General features: G+C 51.4%; 1 long non-coding RNA gene across 1 annotated transcript; it reads left to right on the forward strand.

The window, feature by feature from the left end:
• The first annotated feature begins 809 nt into the window (after positions 1-809).
• On the forward strand, positions 810-1,755 carry LOC136492857 (uncharacterized). Its single transcript, XR_010768207.1, has 3 exons — positions 810-920; positions 1,329-1,403; positions 1,602-1,755. It is a non-coding gene; the product is annotated as an uncharacterized lncRNA (long non-coding RNA).
• Positions 1,756-14,058: the final 12,303 nt, after the last annotated feature.

Consider the following 14,058-nt stretch of genomic DNA (forward strand, 5'->3'; position numbering starts at 1 on the left):
GAGAGAAATGGCTCCGCTCTAGAAGAAAACAGTAAGAAATTTTCACACTACTGGAAACAGCAACATTGTCGAGGGCAAAAGACTTTGCCGAGGGCCTGATTTCGGGCACTCGGCAAATCCTTTCTTTGCCGAGGGCCGCCCTCGGCGAAGCTTAGCCCTCGGCAACGGCTCGTTCGCCGAGGGCCGGACCCTCGGCAATCAACGGCCCACGGCAAAGGCCCACCTTTGCCGAGGGCCGGGCCCTCGGCATAGTACCGCCTCTCGGCGACCTCGGCCGAGCGTGACGGCGGCACCGGCCGTCAGCCTTTGCCGAGGGCTCGGCGTTAGGCCCTCGGCAAAGAATTTGGAAATAAAAAAATAAAACTCTTTGCCGAGGGCCCGTTGTACAGGCCCTCGGCAAATATTTTGAACGGGATGGCGCCGGCGGAAATAAAAAGAAAACATCTTTGCCGAGGGCCTTGGATGTTGGCCCTCGGCAAAGAAATTAAATAAAAAAAATAAAAAAATCTTTGCCGAGGGCTCTGGATCTAGGCCCTCGGCAAAGAGGGGACCCCATATAAAAAAGGGAACGGCCGGGCGGGCGGCCTTATCCCAAGCCGCGCCCGCCCGAGCCGCCACTCGCCCGCCGCCGCCGCCGCCGCCGCGCACGCCACCGCGCGCTCGGCCGCCGCGCGGACGCCGCCGCCGCGCAGGCCGCCGCGCGCTCGCCCGCCGCCGCCGCGCACGCCACGGCGCGCTTGGCCGCCGCGCGGACGCCGCCGCCGCGCAGGCCGCCGCGCGCTCGCCCGCCGCCGCCGCGCAGGCCGCCGCCGCCCCTCCCCCGTCGCCCCCCGTTTCCTCCTCTCCTGTCGTCTCGCCCCGTCGCCTGCCCACGGCCCGCCGCCGCCCCGGCCGCGTCCTCCGCCGTCGTCGCCCGGAAGGTTCGGTGCCTCTGCTCCCTCCCCAGTCTCTTCTTTACAAAGTCACCTTGATTTCGCAATCTTGACCTGAAACCTTGAAATGTTGTTATTGCGCATCATTGTATTGCTTTTGCATGGATTAGTCTTTGTTGCTAGTGAACTGATGATTATTTCTGCATAACTGATCCGTAAAGGGACGTTTGAAATGATTCTACTACAAAGCTTAGCAAAATCTGAATAACAACATTTATGCTCGCTATTAAGTATGAATGGAATTAACTCCTATAGGAAGAGAAAAGTGTAATGTGCTTACTTACAGCCCGGAAAATTTAGGATTTACTGGTTCAGTACTTTTCTGCAGTTGCACTTGTTTTATTCACTGTCTAAGCGGGTCATGTTTTGAAGCAATTACTTGGGCATGCAATGCAGGTGGTTCTGGATAACGGCCTCGTCTGGACGACCTTGCCGTCACCTTCACTTCCCCGTCCCTCGGTCGAGTAGAAGGTAAAACCATGGGTTGTCGGCCATCGCGCCGTTTTTTGATGTGGATGGCCTTCGTGCCTCCCATTGTTGATGTGTCGGCCTTTGTGCCGTGAATGTGGGTGTTGGCCATCGAGCCAATTTTTTTTGCAGGTTTTGGAAACCTCCCCGTACAGGGGAGGTTCTGCCGAAATTTTTAACTTATACCCTTTTTTTTTGCAGAGCAGAGGACGTCAAAGGAGCTTCAGAGTAGTCGATCGTCCTCGTCGGCGCTGCGACTCTCCACTGCCCCGACTCGCCACTGCCCCGCTACCCTGTCTCCACCGCCACCTTAGGTATAAACAACCTCTACTCCTGTATCTTTGTCGTAGACTGCGTAAACCAGTTAGGCGTCTCCCGTCCGAAAGAGATACGGTTGGAGGCATGCAGATCACTGTGTGTATCTGACCGTATCTGTTTTGGATTGTCCACGTTTTTTGGACAGCCCGCGTATGCGTAGATAAGGTCAGTTTCCATGCTTCGCTCCGATCCGAGCCAGAATTTCGGCAGCACCTCCCCATTGTTCTCCGAATACACAAACTTCTTTGCAGGACGTGTATTGGGAGAACATCGGAGAGGTGCTGCCGAAATTCTGTCTCGGATAGGAGCGGAGCATGGAAACTGACCTCATCTACGCATACGCGGGTGGGATTAGGATCTATCCTCACCTATTAGACAGTAGGAACACCGGCTAGGTGCAGTTGATGGTTACGTTACTCGGTGATGTATTTGTCAAAGGATGGAGGACCGTCAGTGGATGTACACGGGGCGAAGAAGTCGAAACGATTACGACGTGGATTGGGTGAAGAGGATAGATGACTTCTTGAAACATGCATTTGGCGAGGGTGTAGCTAAAGGGCATTCTCTAGTTTGGTGTCCGTGCAGCCACTGTGACAACAGGAGAAGGGTGGACAAGCAGACCATGGGTAAACATCTTGTGTACCATGGTTATACGCCGGGCTACCACCGGTGGATCTACCATGGTGAAGCCGATCGTATCAGAGAGGAGGTGGTGAGACCACGTCTCGAGCCTTTTGATGATGATGCTGGGGTAGCAGACATGATAGATGACGCTCACCAAGCTCAGTTCGCTGAAGGACGTGACAAGGAGGAGATGGAGGCAAACGTAGAAGCCTTCTACAAAATGTTGGACTCGGCGTCTAAACCCCTTCACGAGCATACAAATATTTCTCAGCTGGATGCCATTGGGCGTGTGATGGGGCTGAAGGCCGAGTTAAACCTGAGTCGAGAAGGCTTCGATAAGATGTTGACTGTGTTTGGCACCATGCTACCGAAGAACCACATTCTGCCCCCCAACTTGTACGAGTCAGAAAAACTCCTTCGTGCGCTCAAGATGCCATATGATAAGATACATTGTTGTCCAAAAGGGTGTGTCCTATTTTGGAAAGAACACGAGCATGCAAAGTACTGTCCAAAGTGTGGATCCTCCAGATACCTGGAGGTAGTATCTGGTGATGGCCAAAAGGTGCAGCTTACGATCCCCGCGAGAGTCTTACGTCACCTTCCTTTCATAGCGAGGATCCAACGACTTTTCATGACCGAGGAAACTGCGAAACAGATGACATGGCACAAGAATGGCAAGCGGTACAATCCGGACAAGATGGTTCATCCATCCGATGCTGAAGCATGGCAGTACTTTAATGATCGACATCCTGAGAAAGCAGCTGAGGCTCGGAATGTACGTGTCGCCTTCGCAACAGATGGATTCAATCCTTATGGATTGATGTCTTCCCCATACACATGTTGGCCTGTGTTCACTATCCCTCTCAACCTCCCCCCTGGCATCGCCTTCCAACGACAGAACGTATTTTTGTCGTTGATAATTCCTGGACACCCAGGAAGTAATATGGGAGTGTTCATGGAGCCTGTGATTGACGAATTGATAAAAGCTTGGGGAGGGGTATGGACATACGACCGAGCTATAAGGTCAAGCTTCAAAATGTACGTTTGGTATCACTACTCTCTGCATGATTTCCTGGCGTATGGGTTATTCTGCGCCTGGTGTGTTCACGGGAAGTTCCCGTGCCCACTATGCAAGAAAGCTGTGAGGTTTATTTGGTTGAAAAATGGTGGCAAGTATTCGTCGTTCGACAAGCATCATCAATTCCTCCCTTCTAAACATCCAAGTAAGTAAATATAAATATCACAACTACTTCATATGATATGTTTGAAATCGAAAGAGAAACTGATAAATTTTCTTCTTACTTGTGCAGGGCTTGGGAGGTGTTGTCAGGTACTCCTCTGCGCTCTCCCGCGACCGTCTTGGGTGTGTTGTGCCGGAAGTGGTTCCCCGGCATTGTGGAGTTGCCGTCGGAGGCCCGAGAGCCAGCCTACACGTGGGACAGGTACGCCCTGGGCGAGGACGACCAGTACCGCAACAAGCAGGAGCGGATACTTGCTGAGTTTTGGGTAAGTTCCTCTCACACAACATTAATCAATCCTTCACATTGAATTCTATTTTTTTCAAATAACGATTGGATATATCATCTTTTATGCAGAGGTTTTTCAGGGCCGAAGAAGGAACCGAGGGCCTCGCTGATCGTGTGGCGCATGCAGCCTGTAGGAAGTATGTCACCGACATGTTTCACGAGGCGCGCGTCCAGGCCCACATAGACTACTACGCGTCGGCTCGTAGAATGACAGTCACCAAGAGGGAGGCTCGACAGATGACGCTGACCCAGGAGCAGTACCTTGAGGTACATGAATAACATTGATATTGTTTTGTTTTTGAATTAAATATGTTCAATTTCATCTTCATATATGTCAAACACTCGTTGACTTGTAGGTGATTCCCTGGTGGTGCCGAGCGCATGCCGACGCCTGGACAATGATCGTGGCTAGGTGGTTCACGCCGGCCTACATAGAGAAGCACGAGTCTCAGCGGGCACTGCGTATGCTCAGGCCAGCTGCCACTCACCATCAAGGCAGCAGGAGTCTCCCTGGATTCAAATCGGCATATGTAAGTGATTTTTCTTCTATTTAGTTTCACGCTTAACGTATGCCTGATTGCTCACCACCTGCCGCCTTTCTCGCAGGAGGCTGCGCACCCGGACGAGGATGTCTCGATGTTCACGGCGTGGGCTATGTCCCACCAGACCAGGGTGGCCGGCGACGTCACCTGGGACCCGGCTGCCCCTCGCGAGGCCTACTCCGACCCTAACGTGTACACTAAAGTCCAGGAGTACACGTCGGCGGTACAGCAGCGGCACGGGCCAGAGTACGACGTCCGCACCGAGCCCATTGATGCCGAGGCCATCATGAGGCTCGGTGGTGGCAGGAAGCACGGCCGGACGTGGATTGCGAACGCCGCCATCGACCCCACCACTGTTCCCACTCTGAGCCAGCTCCGAGCACAGAGCATGAGTTCCAGCCAGCCCATACGCTCATGGCCTACTCCGACACTGCAGCGGGTCGATGCGCTCGAGGTAATTCTTGTTTTACTCGTCGTAAATTAATATTCTCACACTTGAGTTAGATTTGCATTACTGAAATATTGGAGTGCAATGTTGCAGGCCCAGAACAACGAGAAGACGGCGCAGATCACAGCCCTCACTGCTCGGCTGGAGGCTGAGCAGGCCGCTCGGGAGGCCCAGGAGGTCAGGATTGCAGAAATGATGCAAATCATGCAAGCTCTTGGGCAGAAGACGGGTGTGCCTGTGCAGATGTCAGCTCCTCCGCCTCAGGTGCCGCACGCTTTTGCAGCTACTCCTGTAAGCGTTAAAGTTCACTTCTCGCTTGTGTGACATAGAAACCCAGAGAACACTAGCTACTGATTTGCTTGTATGACATAGAAACCCAGACAACACTAGCTATAAAAAATTTGATAGGTTTCTGTCTAAATACTAAAACTGTAGTCCTAGAATAATTACTGCAATCTCACATAAGCATACAATTGTTTGTGCAGCCTCAGTCGGCGGGTTCCAATAACCCCCTCGTGCGTCACCTGATTCTGGAGGCTTCGTTACACCACCCTCGACGCAGAGGCCAGACGGTTGGGAAGGTTGGTGACGCAGAGGCCAGACGGTTGGAGAGGTTGGCCAGCCTCAGTCGGATTTGAACTTGTGGACTTGACACTTGAGTTAGATTGTGGACTTATGGAATTGTTGAATTTGGACTTGTGATGATACATGTGATGATCTATGTGATATCTGTGAGATATATGTGATATTTGTGAGATATATGTGATGATTGTGATATTTGTGGGATATTTCTGCTGTTGAATATATATATATATTTTTTGTCTGCATGGAAAGCAAGAAACAGGTGGAATGTTGAAAATTTTCACTGGTCTTTGCCGAGGGCCTTGACCATAGCCCTCGGCAAAGAAATTCCCAGGAAAAATTAAAAACAGGTCTTTGCCGAGGGCCTTAACCATAGCCCTCGGCAAAGAAATTCCCAGGAAAAATTAAAAAGTAGGTCTTTGCCGAGGGTTTTGAACACAGCCCTCGGTAAAGAAATTCCGAGACAAAAATAAAAACGTAGGTCTTTGCCGAGGGCCTTCGATATAGCTCTCGGCAAAGAAATTCCGAGAAAAAAAAAGAAAATAGGTCTTTGCCGAGGGCCCTACGGTATAGCTCTCAGCAAATAAATTCCAAAACAAAGCTCTTTGCCGAGGGCCTGTATGTCAGCCCTCGGCAAAGACGCCGTGGAAAATAACCGCGTACCTAATGGCTACTTTACTTTGCCGAGGGCCGCCGTTAGCCCTCGGCAAATACTTTGCCGAGTGCCCGATAAAAGGCCCTTGGCAAAGACTCCTTCGCCGATGTTTTTTTTCCCGAGGGTTCTTCACCGAGGGCTGCCCTCGGCAAATCCTTCGCCGACGGCTGAAGAGCCTTTGCCGAGGGCTTCAGGCCCTCGGCAAAGACCCTGCGTCCAGTAGTGTCAGCTCATGGCTGATAGCCAGGAGAATTGGTGATAAACCTTCACCAAATTAATGATAGTCTGCACGAGTAAAACATAAAGCTTACCATCTTCAGCTCTTCCACATGGCCGGATCCGCCGCCACCGAGGAGGAGGGGGCCGGATCTGCCGCCTCTGAGGAGAAGGCCGGAACCGCCGCCACCGAGGAGGGGGCCGGATCCGCCACCACCGAGGAGGAGAAGGCGGGATCCGCCGCCATCGAGGAGGAGAAGGCGGGATTCGTCGCTACCGAGGAGTAGAGGGGCAGATCCGCCGCCGCCAAGGATGTGGGGGCCGCCAGCCGCCATCGAGGAGGGGCGCCACCGCCATGTGCTGCCAGGAGGAGTGGGAGAGAGACAGAGAGAAGGGGTGCGCCGCCAGGGAAGGGAAGGGGAGCGCCGCCAGGGGAGGGAGATAGCGTGGGGGAGAAGAGAGTGGATAGCGTGGGGAGGAAGAGAGAGAGAGAGCTGAGGGCGCTGTTGGCGGCTGAGAAGAGGGGAAGAGATGAAGGTGCTGGTGGCCTTCCAACGGGGACTAAAGGTGGATTTCTAGTCCCGAACGGAGCCTCCAGCCAGGAGTAGACTTTTACTTCCGGTTGGAGGGATCAACCGGGAATAAAAATTAACCTTTAGTCCCGGTTGGTAGCTCCAACCGGGACTAAAGGTCCCCTGCAGCAAAAGCCTGCCGCAGCAGCCGTTGGACAGGGACCTTTACCGGAGCTAAAGGTTTCTCTAGTTCTGGACGTGAAAAATAACGGGACTAAAGCCAAATTTTGAAGTGAATAAAAAGTCGTTTATCTGCTGCTGCCAGGTCCGTCGTGTCTAAGCGACAGGGCGGGGCCATGCATGGGCGCGCAGGGAACTGGCCAGCGCAAACACACCTTGGTGCATGCATGCTGCGAGGACGTGTGTGGAGTGTGGTGAACTCATGAGCAGGGTACGGTTGCCATATGCATGCATGCTGCGTACGTATATCTCGGGATATACAAGTACTTGGTCTACTCGTACGTACTTGCCCATCAAATAATGCGTCCACAGTCTACTATAGTACTGCACGTACCAAAAGACTTACCTGACCCTGTACTTTTCAGCTGAGGCAGGCAGCAGCTAAACACGTCTTTAATAGGCCGGGCAGCCAAGTAGTACGATCGAGAGGTTCGATCGATCTACCCGACGCAACAAATGAATTAAACCATGCATGGTAAAATAGAAAGCGCCATGCCCTGGCCCCTGGGGGCCTCTGGTCGCCAGAGAGACGCGGTCATCGTACGCATGCATCACATTACCCCTCTAGTCAGTCCAGCACTTAACTACAGGGCGTGGCGCGGTCAAAAGCACGCGTACGGAAGGCACGACAACCGCTCGTTTGGGCTTGGGAGCACATGAAACACCCCCTTTCCCCCTTTGGAATTTTTTTCTGGGGTGTGTGCCCTGCCCTCGGCTTTTACCAGTTTGGAGCTTCGAAATTATGCAAGCCGTGGGCCAACCCCACTTGTGCTGGGCTTTATTTATTTTTTTGGTGTGTGTGTTTGTGTATATTTCCTTTTCAAAGGTACTACTAGTACATAGTACGTAGCTAGAAAGGTGCACTCCATTAGCACCATCACCAAGATCTTGGGACGTGTTGGGAGTTTAGCTTGCATGGGAGGCTTAAACTATAACTATAACCTCGCATTAGTCCCGGCATCGGGCTACAGAGATAGAGACGGTGACACAACAGACGCATGACAAGGGAAGCCATCTGTTTCATTGCTACTGTTTTGGCACAGTGAGTTAGCAGTGTCATATATAGAGACTCCTTGTTGTAAAGTTGTAGCATTTGTGTTACGTACAGATACGTACTCTGGGTCGTTGTGAGCCAATAAAGGCCTCGAAATATCTTGATTGAGTGAAAGCTGTACGTAGCGACCGATTGCCCGTCGTTGTTGGGATACACTTTTTTTAAAAAAACTTGTTGGGATACACTTGATTAAACGATCGTGTTATAGCATCACAGAGTAATTTACACGTGATAAAGAAACTTCGCTAGACAAATTAAAGACATACACCGTGAAATATTACGGCACAAAATATTACTATTACTAGTTAGAGATTCTATGTTCATCTGAACAACACGCAAGAAAAAAAGTAAATTCTAGAATTTATCATTCACATCTGGCTTTTAATTCGTACTCTAATCGAACAATAGTTGTCGATCATATTGTTGGATGTGGGAGGCCGGGAGGGAGTCGCAGGTACGGGTCTGGTCGATTCCACCACGTGAAAAATGAAATCGAGCCCCATCAACTCGTTGTCGTCCTGTTTCCCAATGCCTTGAAACCGTGCCCCTGGATGAAAAGAGCATTATTAACTAGTACGTTGACGCTTGGCTATCTAGCACCTTGGGCCATTTTCGGCGTTAGTTATATATTTTTCGCCCTATAAAAAGTGTTAGTTATATTTTTCATCAAATAAAGTGTTGGGCCAACCAACATTTTTTAATATGATGCAGGATGAAATTAGTGAGACTCTAAAACCCTAATCCAAACAAAAAAAACTTACTATATTATTGTATGAAATGTATGCTTATCATTATTTCAATATCCTGCTTTTTATGTGTTACTTTTGAAAAACATGGAGCCCAATTGATTGGTGGCTAAAATTTAATTGTCAATACCTGGGTAAACCAAGATTTTAACGACCATTTGGTTTGCTACTAAAATTATTGTCAATGTCTCACGGTTAGCATGTCAAATATGTGGTAAATATTGTCTCTCCGAGTTTTAGCAAATTTTGCCTTTCAAATCTTTAATATTGCAAATTTTGGTAGCCAAGCAAGTAGAGCTATCTTGTGCTTACATGAAACATCTCGTTAACAATGGCTAGAGAGGCGGCAGGTTAAGATGGCTATCGAACAATAATCTCTCTTCATGAAATGTACTAGGGCGCAGGTGCACGAAACGATGCCATAGCACGTGGGTGGTGGCGAGCCGTAGTAATTTGTGAGGACACGTGCGTGCGTAGGAGTAGCACACGTACGTACTCCTAGTATACCATGCGGTAGCAGTACGTGCGCGCGCCACTGTCAGTGATCGAATCACTGCATGGCGACCGGCGGTAAAAGGTGAAAGCGTGGCGGAGAATATCCCTGCTCCTCCCGAGTCCCGACCCTCCTCCTCTGCTACGTCGCGTCGTGTACAAATCAAACGCGTTTTCCATGTTGGCCCGACCGAATGCCCATGCCCGTCACTCCAACACCTTTTTTTCTTCTTCTGATGAAGTCGTCGACAAATAAAAGCTCAGATGTGACGCATGTATCCAGCGACGCGCGCGAGAAAAAAAAAAAGCGTCAGTCGTCTTCAACCTCTTGCTCCGCCGAGTGCCCCGACTCCCCGAGCTAGCCAGCCCTTGGTGCCAGTGGCGGAGCTAGGATCTTGCAGCAGGGTATTTCATGTAGAAAAAAGTTATTACACGATGGTCGCACGACGCGTCGAGCACCCACGCGCCCGCACCCACGCCCGTGTCGGAGAGGAAGAAAAAGGCGCCTAGGGTTCCGAGGCGGCGGGAGAAGGCAGTTGGGCAGGGTCGACGGCGGGGCGTCGCGGCAAAGCTCGCCGGCGCCCTACCCTGGGATTAGGGTGGGCGGCGGCGAGGACGAAGACGAGGAGGCCGCCGGTGCTCCACCCTGTGGTTAGTAGATGGCGGGGCGGAGTGGCGGGGGCGGGAGGTGGGCGGCGCGGCTGACGGCGAGGCTGCTGCTGGCCAGGGCGCCTAGGGAGGAGGCGAGGTGGGGGAGAAAGCTAGGGCGCGCGGAGAGAAAGAAGGGCGCGCGAGGAGGAAGACGTTCACGTCTTAACTCGTCCATACAAGTGCTAGCTTTCTCCCACAATACAAATATGCTAGTGCTAACACACTTCTTTTTCATGTGCATTACAATTTACAAACAGAATGTAAAAAGAAAAAATAAAATTATTTTTAGAATTTCATCACGATACTAAACAAAGTAGCACCCAATAGCATGGACAAATAAATTTGTTTAAATTGCAGCAAACACATAGACATATAGTGCTTCACTCTAAATTACATCAATTAAGATTATAAATTGTGATTCATTCTAAATTAGAGGACATGCGCTGCTCGTCTGCTTGCTGCTGCTGGCCACCGGCGGCTACCGCCTCAGGGCAGCACCACAGTCCGCAGCAGCATCCGCTCTTCGGGATGCAGATGCGCCGCTGCTCAGGCCACTGCCGCCGCTAGCTTGGGACACAGCACGCGAGGTGCTGAACAAGCAACGAAGGGAGCAACGCTGGCCGCTATAGGTCTGTTTCTTGTGGCCTTGTGGGTTGACATCCGTGGGATTTTGGTCCAATTAGACAGCGGAATGTACATGTATATTATGTATATTTATTTTTCCTTACCAAAATCTTAGGTATTCCATGGCATACATGGAATACCCCTGGTGCCGCCCATGCTTGGAGACGTCCTGCCTAGTCGTGTAAGTGTGCAATTGCAGACACAAAAGCATCGCTTGCCACTACAGGAAACTGGCTCTTTGCCGACTGCAATTTTCTTTGCCAACTGTTTTTTTTTTCGACACTCGGCAAAGAGGTCCCTTTGCCAACTGGAATTTCCTGCAGTCGGCATTGCCGACTGCCAGGCAGTTGGCAAAGAATTGCAGTCGGCAAAGACAGGCCATGGTTGACGCCATCCACACCGTCACCTTTGCCGACTGCCACTCCGTCAGCAGTCGGCAAAGGCGCAGGCTTTGCCAACTGCCATCCTCCCTGGCAGTCGGCAAAGAATTTTTATTTTTTTTGATTTTCAATCCCAGTTTTTTTGTGTTGCCTTGATACAGTAAGTACATGATATATTCCAAGTTTGGGATCATTTTGATTTATTTTGCTATATTCCGTAGATTTTTTCTGTTTCTTTGATTTTTTTCCGGCAGCTCCAGATTTGAACTGCAGGTACATGAAATAATAGAATCTGGCCATTCAGAAAATGATATTCATGATGTTTGGAGCATGTTGAGGCCGTGTGCGGGGCCTCGCGTGAAATTTCGACCGTGTTGGTGTCGGAACACGCCGAGCCACGCGCGTGAAAAGTGTTTTTAAATTTTATAAAATCGAAACGGAGTCCGAAAATGACGAAACTTGACGACGTGTCTTGTCATCGCATGCGGAGGCTGTGGTAAAAATTTGAGAAAGTTTCGAGCAAGTGGCGACGTCGGGTGGCTAAAACCTGGACATCTCCACATGTGAAAAGCAGGATTTGCCGACTGCCTGGCTTTGCCGACTGCCAGACAGTTGGCAAAGAATTGCAGTCGGCAAAGGCAGGCCATGGTTGACGCCATCCACACCATCACCTTTGCCGACTGCCACTCCGTCAGCAGTCGGCAAAGATGGGTATGCGTCCGTTCATGTCTTAATCCTTGCGCTCAATTGTCAATACTTGTAACCATGTTTGTGTTTTCAATGCAGACGCAGACGCACGGTGGGCAGGAAATCAACGAGTACACCGCGTACCTCCTCTCTCACAAGGGCAAGGCGACGGATCCGAACAACGTCTACAACCCAGAGGACGGGCCCGATGCGTACACCAACCCCACCGCCTACGAGAAGGCCACCGAGTACACCGTCGCGGCTCGCCAGTGCTACGGGGAGACGTTCGACCCCACCGCCGAGCCCCTGGACACAGACCTCCTGCAGAGGTTGGGACCAGGGAAGCAGCACGGCCGCTACTACATGGCCCACAGCGCCCTCGACCCGTCCCAGGTTCCTACGCTGACCCAGGTTTGATCCACGCCCACGAGCTCCAGCGACATCCCCGTAGCGCCCCGGCGGCAGTCAGCGTCACAGGTAAGTGCCGTTTCGTTCGTCGTTCACTCGTTTCGCACCTGTACATACAATCAACACTGCGGATGTAATATTGCAGGCCCAGATGGAGGCCAAGATGGAGGAGAGGATCGCCACGTTGCACGCGTAGATGATGGCGCAACAGATGGCTTACCAGCAAAGCCTGCAGCAGCACTACAACACTCAGATGCAGAACATGGCCAGCTTCTTCCAGTCCATGCAGACGCCCGGGGCGTCTACACCGCCTCCTCTTCCAATGTTCGCTCCACCGCCTCCTCCTCCAGAGTTTTTTCCTGTGCCTGCTCCTGTCGCTCCTAGAGGGGCCCCGGTGAGTATATTGACTCTTGCTTTAACTTGTGCGTCCATGCTGCAGATACTAATGACATCACTTGGCGTTTAACTTGTGCAGGTACAGTCGGCGGGTTCGAACCCGTCTCCTGGAGGTCCCGGCCATCAGATGATGTCGTATCCACCACCTGCACCCTATCCACCGTATCCACCTCCGCGTGGCCCTCCTCCGACGTACTCGTGGCCGCCGGTGCGCGGAGGGTGGCAGTACGCGCAGGCGCCTCAGTTTGGTCCAAGGGGGTTTCCGTGGGCAAACCCTAGGGGCTCTGGGGGCGGAGCGGACGACGAGACCGGGGACGACGCGACGAGCTAGGTACTTGTCGATTCTGTTATCATGTATCCACCGTATCATCGAAGTTGTTGTCATGTATTTCTTTTCTTCGTTATGGACCTAGACTTGTTATGTTGAACTTCGTGTGATGGACGTCGACTTGTGGTGTTCGACGTGTTGGACTTCATGTGATGGTTGTAATGCACTTGTGTGGTTGTTATTGTGACATATATGTGAGATATATGTGATGTTGTGCGTTATTGTGATATATGTGGTGATGTTGGCGACAAATGTGATGAAATTGTGATATAAATGGTGCTACCGGTGCTTCTGGTGAAATTGGATTATAATTTGTGATTTTGCAGGGTTTTGATGCGAGAAAACAGAAAACAAAAGCAAAAAAAAAAAAATTACAGTCGGCAAAGCTGGGCAAAAAACCCCAGGACAGAGTCTTTGCCGACTGCAATGGGAGGCAGTCGGCAAAGAGGTCAAATCTTTGCCGACTGCAACTCCGAAAGCAGTCGGCAAAGAACATTTCAAAAAAAAATATTTTCTTTCTTTGCCGACTGCCGAGCTGGCGGCCAGTCGGCAAACAATTTTTGAAAAAAAAATTCTTTGCCGACTGCCGAGGAACCAGCAGTCGGCAAAGCCTGCCGTCAGGGCTGACGGCGCCACGTGGCTATGCCGACTGCTGGCGTGGCAGTTGGCAAAGGATTTGCCGACTGTGTGCCACGTGGCAGTCGGCAAATCCGCCTTTGCCAACCCAGACTTTGCCGACTGCTCTTTGCCGACTGCCACGTGGCTTTGCGGTCGGCAAAGCCTTTGCCGACTGGGTTTATGCCTTTGTCGACCGGGGCAAGCAGTCGGCAAAGAGGCGTTTTCCTGTAGTGTGCTGAACCGCGCGTCGGGCCGCCGGGCCTTCCTTGCTTGCTTGACCTGGCTATACCTACCTCTGCCTGTGTGCCCTGGACTGCACCGCACACGAACCCCTAATGTGCAAGCGCCCCTGAGCTATATAGCGGCGTCAGTGGACCGGCACGCTGTGCCTGGCTGCCAGGGAGAGATCGTCGGCCGGCCGGTGCCTGGCTGGGCATAGCGTCGGAGTTAATTAGTCAATCGTTCATCTTCTTACGAGTCCGTCGACTGACGAATAAGCAGATTATCAGGCAACTGTGCCTGAGTATTTCTAAAAAAAAAAATCGGTTGGACTAGACCCTCTCCCTACCAACAAAATTGTCATTCTTGCTTCTCAAGATGTCAACTATTCT

The sequence above is a fragment of the Miscanthus floridulus genome, chromosome 11 (genome assembly GCF_019320115.1).
Source record: "Miscanthus floridulus cultivar M001 chromosome 11, ASM1932011v1, whole genome shotgun sequence".
Lineage (NCBI taxonomy): Eukaryota > Viridiplantae > Streptophyta > Magnoliopsida > Poales > Poaceae > Miscanthus > Miscanthus floridulus.